Below are 12,811 nucleotides of genomic sequence, written 5' to 3' on the forward strand. Positions count from 1 at the left end.
TCATTTGTTCCCACAGGAAGAAAGGGAAATGCTTCTAATACGTTCTCTCGAGTACCCGCACTCAACAACCTGGACTTCCACGATGGTAAAAGTAGTTTCTTGCTTTGAACACTCTAGCGAATAAAGATTTGGATCTGGTTCCTCTAGGGACGGAAAATTCTATATTATTCAACAAAGATGAACAGTCGATGAGGCCATTCACAAGTTTGAAGAGGAACTGCAGCACGTAAAGTCTTCTCACACTGAGTGGTTGCAATTCATAGTATTTATCCAGGGTGACAATAGGGGCATCAGTAGTGGTGAACCCACAAAGATACCTCACTTTCGGCGTTTTAGAGGCACTTTTAGGGCACTTTTTATAGGGGAAAAATGAGAAAAAAATGGAAGAGCTTTTTTTGGCCACTTTTTTAAAAGACCCAGCTCTCGACCTATACACCCCTATATAAATTTTCAACTTTTGTTAATACTAAAAATCACGTCTGGAAATGGTGAGCTTTTTTTGGCCACTTTTTTAAAAGACCTGGATCTCGTCCAATACAAGCCTATATAAATGTTCAAACTCCATTAAAATTTCAAATCCACATCCATTCACAAGTATATTCTCAAAATCATGTGAGGTTTGTGCGTGAACTCGGGCATGCTCCCGGCTTATGACGTGCTCCCTTGGACATCCTTAGTGGAAATCCATGAGTTCTGGCTACTTGGGAACCCAAGCCATTTGACATACAATGAATCACCTTTTTTCCTAATTATCTTCTCTACCAAATACATGTCCTTATACTTGGTCTTTAACAACTCCTCTGTATAGAAGCCTCCCCTGATTATATTGCTATTTTCATCTTTCAAGATATAAGTCACAGGCTTTGTATTCTTAACTTCTGCTATTGTAAATAGTTCCCCTGTCCAATTTGGAGTATAACCTTTACTAAAAACATGTTTATACTTGGAAATCCTTACGCTATCACCTACCTTATATCTTGGCTTTTTAACTTGCTCTACTTTAGAAGTCAACCTCTCATGTACATATTTACTATTCTTAACATTTACTTGGTTAGGCTTCATTCCTATAGATCTATGCACTTTATTATTATATTTTCGAATTAACTTTGGAAGTAAATCCAACCATTTATAACTCCCCTGAGCACTAAATTCTCTATATAACCAATTCTTTAAAGTTCTCTGAAACCTCTCCACAATTGCAGCCTTAGTTGTAGAAAATGTGTGATAGTGATTAATATTTAATTTTTTCATTAGTTTGCTAAAATATTGATTAAAAAATTCTTTTCCATTGTCAGATTGAATGTTTTTAACCCCCTTTGGTAGAATGGTTTTAATGGCTTCTGTAACCACTAACCCTGTCTTATTCTTTAGTGGAGCAGCATAAGCTTTTTTAGAAAATGTATCTATTAAAGTTAAAATATATTTATTGCCAGAATTTTCTCTAGCATAGTTTTGCATATCAATTAAATCTATTTGTACGGTTTCATTTATACCTAATACTTTGAAAGACCTTCTAATGAAATTCTTTCTTGCAGGTTTATGAAGTTCGTATGCAATTTCATTCATTTTTTATAACATCATCCTTTCCTGTAACTCTAAATACATCACCATTAGCCCCAATCAATAGATTATCTTCCATTCTTTTAAATACATAGTTTTCTGGTATATATGGTCTATTATCTATATACTTAAATCCACTCAAAGATGTGGGGTCAGCAACTAATAAATCAGGATTATATTCCATCAAATTAAATTTTTTTTCTCCATATACAAATTTTGATCCATCATAATGCATAGATTGTGACATTAGACAAATATCATCCAAATGTTCCCCCTCTGGTAGATTTCTTATGAATTGTTTTTTGGCATCCCAACATTTTTCTTTTTTATCAAAAGTTATAGTCTGTTCTTTTATAACACAGTCAGTGTCATCAATGGCAGGTTTAACACGTACTAACCTTTTACTATTAAAACTCCAATAGCCTGCTTCCATTTTTGGAACTTGTGAAACATTCACAGCATCTTTACTATCTGTACCTTCCATCAAATTACTAATTTTCTGTTTCTTCGCATTCCAAACACCATTCTCTGATTCTAAAAATTCATAATTATTATTGTCTTGTACAAATTTACCATCTTCTTTTCGTATTAAAGTCTGTTGTAAAGTGGGCACATCATCTAAACTTTCACCCTTTTCCACATTAGTAATTTTCTGTTTCTTAGCATTCCAAATACCATTCTCTGATTCTAAAAATTCATAATTATTATTGTCTTGTACAAATGTACCACCAGCTGTTCGTATTAAAGTCTGTTGTAAAGTGGGCACATCATCTAAACTTTCACCCTTTTCCACATTAGTAATTTTCCGTTTTTTAGCATTCCAATTTTTATTCTTGGATTCTAAAAACTCATATTTAGTTTTACCTTGTAAGAAGACATCACCTTTTCTAGTTAATGTCTGTCCCAAAGTTGATACATCATCTACAAACTCCCCATCTTTAACATTACCAAGTTTACGGTTTAAACCATTCCAACTATCGTCTTGTAAATTTAAAGTAGGTTCACTACTAGCCCTGGGTTCTGCAGGCTTATTATATGGATTATATAAACGATAAAATTTATCTATAAACATATTTTTATTTAGTAAATAATTCCACTTTCTCTCAATTCCTCAATAATGGAATCTATTTCATTATCCACTCCTGAGTTACCGGCTTGGCGACTTAGCCAAAGAAGTCTTAACCTATCTACAAGCTCATTAGGATCATCCCAATAAATATAGTCTATTTTATTACCAGTCACTTGTCTCAAACCTTCACCAACAGACTTAAATAGAGGTTTAATTATATTAAGATATTTAGTATGTCTATTACTTGAAATTGGTGCACCATCTTTGTAACTCTTTAAATGTCCATTTGTAGCTTCCAAAATTTCTTTATAATTTTGCAAATCAGCCGGAGTATAATCCTCAGGTTCTTTTAAAGTTAACAATTGCCACAAACCTTTTGTCCCCTTGTAGGTTTTATTTGCAATTGTAACATCATCATTGGCAATGTCAACTTCCTTATTTCCAATAAAAAATTTATTTGCTTCTCGTCTAATACCATATGTAGTGTCTGTCATACTACTTTTACTGAGGTAATTTCCTAAATAGTCTGATGCTAAAAGACCAAAATCTAATTTCTGTGGGGTGGATTGCTGTAATGGTTGTAATCTTGGTATTATTGGTATTCTAGATGGAGTCATTGGGAGAATCTCCATTCGAGGCCTCTCTGTTTTGGCGATTTTTTTTAATTCTTGTAATGGCTCTATTAAAGGTTGGAATGTTTGGAACCTCTCTTCAGCCTCTAGAAACTTGCCACGTTTTAAAGCTCTATATTTCTCTCGTATTTGATTTGCAGAGTCAACCAATTCTTGTTGAATGTTTTTCATCTTTTATTTACATTTTATTTATCTCATTTGACAAAGGATTGTACTCAAACACTTTATCATGTATTATTAAACAATATGCAGATGTATTTGCTGGTACATTTTCTGCAGTTTCAATCTCTAATTTAATATCAACAATTCCTTCCTTCACTGTTTCGTTCTGTCTAGAACAGTCTATTACAATTAGTGGATATTTCTTCATAAACTCAGCCCTACTAATCATAGGATCTGGGATAGTATTATAGTAAGTCTCTCTAAACCTCATAAACATCTCATAAGCTTTAGAGACATCTCCATTTTCAAAGTCGAGATTTAAATCACTATAAGGATAATATTCAGAGTTTAGAAATACTTTGAGATTTTTTAACTTACAGTGATCAAATTCATCAGTTCTTTTTCGTGCACTATTATCCCTAGCTGTTTGGAAACCAAATATAATGTACCTAGGCTTCTCCAAACTTGAAGATGTCTTTACTGACCATGTATGTCTTGTAGTATTGGGATATGATGGAAGTTCATGCAACTCTAAGCTTCTAAATGCAATTTGCAAATTTTTATTTTGCAATAACATATTTTGTAATTGTAACTTCTCCCCATCTGATGGTATTACATGTGGCATCACCCATTGAATTGAGTTAAGTGTAATTTTAGGAATCATATCAGCAGTACCACTGGCTGGAGCACTAGTGGTTGTTAATATACAATTCAAATCATTTTTGGATCTTTTTAACACCAATTCTTGTTTGACATTTACTAATACCTTATTAAAATCCTCAAATACACCCATTAACAGTTCTAATGGCAAACAAGTACTAAACTTGCCACTTTTATGGAACTCTTTTAAATTCGTGTCAGAATCAAATGCCACATTTGACAATTTAGTAGTTTTATTGTAAGAGCTCAATATTTTCATAAGACTAGAAATTCCTGGGTTTCTTACAATGTCTATTTCTTTACCTGCGACTTCATATCTAATTTCATCAAATAAGAATGCAAATGCATTATTTATAAAATGACCTTTATCATGATTTTCAATTTCTCCCTTAATATACAGATAACTCCTACACGGGAGAGTTAGCAAATCTTGATTATTAATACATATTCGAATTTCATCGGAATTATTTATTGCCAAAGTGTTGTGGGGAACATAGGAGTGATTTGTAATTTTAACCACACTATCGTCGAATTGGGATTTCCCTGTAACGTCTAGAAAATCTTCCATTTTTATTAATAGAAAATTTTAACTTTAGTCCTATTGATCGTAGGAACCTAGCATTTTGTACACTTATAGATAAATTCTTATAAATTCTCATATCTTTTTTATATGACAAGTAATTGTAGTTTCTTCTCCATTAAAGTCAATTGCCTTGTCATGCTGATCGGCAAATGTAATACTGACAACATCTAAACTTCTCTTATTTACAGGAAAATATATAATATTTCTTGGAACTTCAATAATTTTGTAGCCAGGAGGAGCTTCTGGATAAAAGCTATGTATGGTGTGTGATTTGTTTCCGTTTAAATAGGACCCGTTTGCAATATTACATTTTACTCTAATCACATTTACATTATTAATGTTTATTTTATTTGTAGATTCAAACTGAACACCAGGAGTAGAAACACCTTTAAATCCCAATAAAACAGACCCTAAACATGGTTTTGTAAAATCAAACACGTGGCTAGAAAGTAATGTCGCTTTCATAGTTTTATTATTAGCTGTAAGGAAAAAGTCTGGGATTTGCTTTTGAATTTCCTTTGCAAGCTCAACCACCTCATATGTTCCTTCAGAAATTTCTATTGTAACTGGAGCTTTGTGGTCATAATAGAAAACATCATCACCTTCTTCAATGGTTAATTTGTTGCCTTTAAGTTGATTTAATTTTGGAATAAGCCCTTTGAATAAAAGTTTGACTTTAGTATTAATTAATGCTTCTCCATTCTTATGTATTATAACTTTAAGTTTACCATCTAATAACTGGTTTAAATCATCAACTAAGATCTCTCCCTTTGGTAATGTTTTTTTCTCTACTTTGTAATATGTTAAAGTATTAAGTGGTTTTTTTACATTAAATATAGAATTATAACTTTGAAAATCTACTAATCCAATTACATAATCATCATTTAATTCTATGGGAGGAAAGAACACTGACTTTAGCTCTGGCTCTGTACCCGAAAATGTTATAGTAAATGAATCCATTTTTATAAACAAAAATTTTTTATGAATGATAAACATAAAATTCCACAAATAGAACTATTTAAATCTTGTATTTGATCGGTTGTATAGAATATTTTATGTCCCTCAAAATATTTAATTACTTCTTTTGGAGGTTGGATTCCAAATGGGTCAAAATAAATTACAATATCTTTATTTTTACGATATGCTGTCCAATGTGTGCCAGATGAACTGTCTAAATTAACTATTCCGCACTCTTTTACTTTTGGTGTTAGATTTTTTAGCTCGTTTTTTAGGTACACCCCCCGGAAGTGAGGCACGTCTTTTGCGGCCTCTAACAGCTGGTAGTTGTCCATCTTTTTTATTAAATTTTAATCCCATTCCCATTTTTGCTTTTGCCTTCATCAAATTTGTCACCGCATAAGCTGCAGCTCTTTCAGCAAGATTTGCGTCATTTGCCGTTACTCTAGTCCAAGCTAAGTCTGCTAATCTCATGTCTGCTTTGTTCCGAGCAGCGGTATCGGGATTATTCATGTAGAATATGTCATGCTCTTTACAATAAGAGTCTAGCTTATTTTTTGGAGGTACATTTTTGGCTAAATTTTGACGTATATTCGTTCCAGGTCCACAGTACCGATATGATGGTATGTGAAGTGGAAATGGAAGATTATTTATAAGAGTATTCAATAACCCTCGACCCCTGTAAGGCTTTAAGAATAAACCTTTGCCCTTTTTACATGTTTTCTTATTATTTTTCACCATTTTTATTATATAAAAAATGTCTTTTATTCAACAAAAACATAAATTTAAAATAGTACATACTAAGGAAAATATACCAAAGAAGTTGGGTCTATTTCCTACCAATATTCGATGTGTTATTTGTGGTCCAAGTGGAAGTGGGAAGACGGTTGTAATTTACAATTTAATTGTGAAAAAGGAAGGATTAAAATTTACAAACTTATATTTAATATCTAAATCTTTAGAACAAGAAAAATATAAAAAAATAATTGAAATATTTAGTTTGTGTGATGAAGTGAAATTACACACGTTTACTGACTGTGAAATCACACCAAATGATGTAAAATCACAGTCAGTTGTTGTATTTGATGACATAAATAGTCAAAATATTACACATTTTTTTTCAATGGGTCGACATAAAAATATTAACTGTTTTTACTTGTGTCAATCTTACAGCAAAGTACATAAACATTTACGTGATAATGTAAATTTCCTAATATTATTTAAACAAGATGATTTAAATTTAAAACATGTATATAACAATCATGTTGGTAATGATTTTTCATTTAACCAATTTAGAAATCTCTGTCATCAATGTTGGGATAAAACTAAATATGGCTTTTTTGTAATAGACAAAGAAAGGTTAAAGAATAATGGCAAATATAGATTTATGTTTGATCAATTTTATAATGACCAAGTGCAAGAGTATTGATACCATCTTCCAGAATAAACCTCTTGTCATCGTCAAACGATAGTACTTTCTTATTCATAGTTAAGGTTTGAAGATGATGATTTGTAGATTTAATTCTTGTCACATTCTCATAGTAATCTTGCCCAGTGGCAAGACAGTTCAAATAATGTTGATGTCTAAGGAGATGTTTAACTGTAGCACCATCAGCTCCTTTAGCTTTCTTCACCTCTAAAGCTTGTTTGTCTTCTTCATATAACCATTTTAGAGGAATATAAGAATATAACTTTGGTCTTAAACCACAATATTCATACATAATATGACCATCTAATTCGTCTTTAAACTTGCCTGTGACTTTTTTATTTTTATCAGAGTATAAGAAATGGTCTTTACTATATCCAGAGGTATCAAAATAGTGTAAGTCACATTCTATTTCCTTGTAAAAGTCCTCTGTAACTATAGAATACATTAAAGAATCTGTATCTGTCATAAGAAATCTTTTGTTCTTAAATTTTGACATATAATTATAGTGGAAATCATACATTATTACTTTACTAATATCCAAAATGGTCATTCCCAAATATATAGGTTTATTAAACTTTACAACTAATTTATTTAAATGTATAGCATGTAAATTGTTATCGAACTTTTTGCTACAGTCAAACCTTGGATTAGTGACATATTTAGTTAATAGTGACTCATCCTTGAGATATATATCACGAAACTTGCGTTGGTTCATAATTGTTCGACCAAAAAGACTATTATTTAACAATTTATAAAAGTCTTTTTCAAAATCATTTTTAGCACGTTTGCGTTTTTCAATATTAAAATTAATATAGGGCGCAAGCCATTTGGACTGTCTAAATTTTAAAATTCTATGGTATTTTGTAACAATCAAACCCAATTCCTCATATTTTTTTAATGCTTTATAATGTAAAATATATTTAGTTTTGTCATTTAAATTAGGTATTAATTTGCCATTCATTTTCTCAGGTGCTAATGGATAGTCATTATGTAAATCGTGTAAGCTTTTATCATATTTTAAATCAACTTCTAAAATATATCCAAACTCATCATTTTGATTGTATTTGTAGTCTATCTCATTCGTCCAACGAAATCCATCCACGGGTAGTGTCTCACACATAGCTGTGGAGTATAGCGAGTTACAATCTAAATATACTAAATACACACTCTCTTGTTTGGGGTCATAATGTTCACCCATATATCTATTATTGGCTTTAGCGTAACGTGTGGAAATCATACTGACTCCTCCTCTGATTGCACTTTCTATGAACAAATGCATGTCAATATCTTGAAATAATTGTAATTTTATGCCAGTCATTCTAAGACAGGCTTCCCATGTTAGTCCTGGAAGTGAATACATGTGTACGGGGTCAAGTTTGTAATCCTTTAAACACAGGTCTCTAAATGTCTCAAACACATCAGCCAGTAGCAATACATCTGTTTTAAGATATAAATCATGATATTCTTGTAAATTATGTATATTAAAATGGGTCCAGACATTTATAGCATGTTCATATTCGATGGGAGAGATATGTTCTTTAGTTAAAGTACTGTAAAATTTTTCAATTGGAGGTAGAGACTCTGCAAACTTATCTGGTCCTGTCATATATTCATAGGGAAATACGCCTTTGCGTTGTAGTAGTGGATTGTCTATAAATCTAAATGTATTTAAATTGGAAGCTAATTTGTATAATGGAAGGGACAGAAAGTTATAGGAATCTAAAAATACTAAATCATCAACAGAGAATGAAATGTACTTTTCCATATCTTTGGCTATGCAATTTAATTTACGATTATATTTTCCCAAGTGTTGCATTATTAAATGTCCATCGTAATTTTTCAAGTTATGGAAGAATACTGGTATTTTCTTTGTTACTTTATAGTTTAAATTACAATCATTGTGGGCAGCTCCACGGTATTGGCCATTTGAATGACAATGTTCCCGTACCCTATCAAAATATAGAGGCTTTTCACAAATATGACAATGTGTTGAGTTTTGGAAAGATGCCTCTTGCTCAGGAGTCATTACAAGGGGGATATATATTGCCATTTGATTTTTAATAAAATCATAAGTCTCAAATAATCTTTCAAAAAACACATCCATAACATTTGCACCACTATATAACTCTTCAGAAATAATCTTAGAATCTTTTACTACGACAAATGCAAATCCCGATGGAATATGTATATTGGAGTTTATAAAGCACTCAAAATCAGCATAAATCACAAATGGGGCTTTAAGTTGATATTTATAATTTTTAAATTGTAATGTATCTTGTTTAGACATTTCCACTCTTTGTGCATCAAAGTTCTTACAATATGTTATATGACATTCTAATTTATCTTTGGTGTAAAAATGTTGTAAACAAAACTTGCAAAAATACTTCTTGTGGTCTTGTTTCGTAGACCGTAGCATTAACCTATCAAAATCACGAATTAAACAGTAATGTGATTTACGACCTTGTTGTAATAATAATAGATCTATATGAGTGTTACTATTCAGTTTGGTTCTTCTTAATGGATATATAAATTTTTGGTCTTCAACTCCAAATACATTAACACTTATATTATTCTTTCTTTCAAATTGATCTATGTCAGATATTTTTACGGGATATTTTATATTTGTCATGTTCAACTTACCTACGTAGGGTGCATAGTTAGAGACTCTATTAGCATGTTTAGCATTCCTTGGATGTAAAGCTGCTAAAATTGACCAAAGGAAGCATTTATTATCAACATTCTTTATATTTAAAACTGCTTTTGTCAATTTAATACTTTTTGGTGTGGGAATGTATGACTTTGGAGTTAGGGGCTTATACTTGTAAACGTGCAACTGCCAATATTTAGTATGGTCATAAATCCATCCACTGCCTTCGGCTTGATATTTGTGTATGGAAGCGTCAATCTTTAAAAGGGCATTTTCAATTTGAGGCTTTAAATCTCTCTTCTCAATGGTTAAGGTAGTAAGGCTTCTAAAATCTGCAATACATTCTTTCTCATTAACTAATTTTCCATTTTGATCTATTGTATATTTTAAAAATTTGATTCTCCTTACTAAAGTCCATTTTATTGGTAGAGGACAAGACTGAAGAGTACTTTTAAGTTCAGTTTTAATCGATTCACCAACAAATTTAATCATTGTATATGGACATTTGTTACAAGAATTTACATGTCTTTTAAAATGACCAACAACATTTCTTTTACAGAAATTACAAGTCTTATGAGTTTGTAATATATGAGATTTTAGAGCCATGTTATTATCACAGATTATATCACAAACTTTGCACAGTTTCACCTTCATTTTATGTATTACCTTGTAGTGGCGAATCAGGTTGCTTTTTTTGGAGAGCGATGCAAAACAATGTTGACATGTAGTCTTCATTTTTATATATGTAATTAAAAAATAGGTTGGAATCTTCTATATAGTAGAAATTACATTTTGACAATTTCAATTAATGAGAAATAATAATTTGAATTAGAATTTTATATTTTAATATTCAAAACAATTTTATACAATAAGATTTAGCAATTGTAATTTTCTAAATCAAAACTAAATCCAAAAACTTAAATAAAAAATACTTTTTAGCAATTCAGATTGCTGAGTCTACATATATACAGAGTGAGTGTTACCTATTTTAAAGGAGACTTGACAAAATTATATAGTGAATATAATTCGGCTAAGTTTTTAAATAATAACTTGTGCACACTTTTGACTCAAAGTCCCCCGGTGCATGAAGTTTGGCTAAGTTTTTAAATAATAACTTGTGCACACTTTTGACTCAAAGTCCCCCGGTGCATGAAGTTTGGCTAAGTTTTTAAATAATAACTTGTACACACTTTTGACTCAAAGTCCCCCCCCCGTGAGTGAATTTGGCTAAGTTTTTAAATAATAACTTGTACACACTTTTAACTCAAAGTCCCCCGGTGCATGAAGTTTGGCTAAGTTTTTAAATAATAACTTGTGCACAATTTTGACTCACTTAAAAATAGTAATAACAAAATAAGTTATTTTTTTGGATAGAGAAGCAGCACACAGTTGACATGTAACTAAAAAACAAAGTTAGCATCTTCTATATGATGGAAATTACATTTTAGACAATTTCAATTAATGGGAAATAATAATTTAAATCAGAATTTTAAATTTTAATATTCAAAACAATTTCATACAATAAAATTTGGCAATTGCAATTTTTTAAATCAAAACTAAATCCAAAATCTTAAGTAAAAATACTTTTTAGCAATTCAGAATGCTGAGTCTACATATATACAGAGTGAGTGTTAGTTATAGAGAAGACTATGTTACCTATGTTAAAAGGAACTCGACAAAATTATATAGTGAGTATAATTCGGCTAAGTTTTTAAATAATAACTTGTGCAAACTTTTGACTGAAAGTCATGAGTGAATTTGGCTAAGTTTTTTAAAATAGACTTATATACATTTTAAGTTCCTTAGTGACTGTTCAAAATACTCTAAGTGTTTAAAAATAGACTTATATACATTTTTTACAAGTTCCTTAGTGACTCAATTCGGCTAAGTTTTGAAAAATGGACTCGGGAAATTAGCTACACTCCTAAGTTAAAAGAAATACAGAGTAGGCCTATGAGTACAAGCATCAATTACATCACCAATTGATCCCATGACCCGACACGCGACAACATATTACAATAGTCTAGCTTAGATGTCAAAGACTTACCAAAACAAGAAGATCCAGGTGGAAGAGTTAGTGATGATTCCGTAGAATGCCCCCCTTATATACCACAAAATTGTCTAAATTAATTTAGAACTTAACAATGGAAATTGAACAAACTGAAATTGAACAATTGAATAATTGAGGTCAATCAATCAAACATATTTGGTAATTGTCTAAACCTGCCCCAGACAGACTGGCGCCAGACAGGCAGAGAATGTTGACAATTGGTTTTGATTGGGGTCATTAGGTTACACTCACAGTCATTCATTTGAGTCAGGCATAGTTTACACATAGCCATAAGCATGCCCGAGTTCACGCACAAACCTCACATGATTTTGAAAATATACATGGGAATGGATGTGGATTTGAAATTTTAATAGAGTTTGAACATTTATATAGGCTTGTATTGGACGAGATCCAGGTCTTTTAAAAAAGTGGCCAAAAAATGAGCCATATTCCAGACGTGATTTTTAGTATTAACAAAAGTAGAAAATTTATATAGGGGTGTATAGGTCGAGAGCTGGATCTTTAAAAAAAGTGGCCAAAAAAAGCTCTTCCATTTTTTTCTCATTTTTCCCCTATAAAAAGTGCCCTAAAAGTGCCTCTAAAACGCCGAAAGTGGGGTCATATTGTCCTATTATATCTACTGGCATCCGTAAAGTGGTACCCCAGTTTACTTGTATTTATTGCATTTTGTATTGGATCTGGTTTTGCGAGTTGTATTTAGTTTTTCCTTCTTATACTTGAAATACGGTATTTATTTTCATACCTGAATGTATTGTATGGACTTGTCGTCTTTATACCTATACCCATTGACAAGATCAACTGCGCGTATTTGCGAAGCGATCGATATATTATGCCTTTTATGCCTTATTATGTCTTTATTATGCCTTATATCAAAACAATGGCATTCCATTCGAACAAATATATTACTAAAGCATCAATATCGTTGCATTACATTTACTGTCATAAGAACTGATATGGAAAATCCTATATTGATTATACATATTTATGTGCATGTATGTATTTGTGATTATGATAACAATTGTTTTAATTTCACTCAAAATT

Source organism: Macrosteles quadrilineatus, unplaced genomic scaffold (genome assembly GCF_028750875.1).
Source record: "Macrosteles quadrilineatus isolate MER2022 unplaced genomic scaffold, UCM_ALF_1.0 Scaffold_7__1_contigs__length_78375512, whole genome shotgun sequence".
Lineage (NCBI taxonomy): Eukaryota > Metazoa > Arthropoda > Insecta > Hemiptera > Cicadellidae > Macrosteles > Macrosteles quadrilineatus.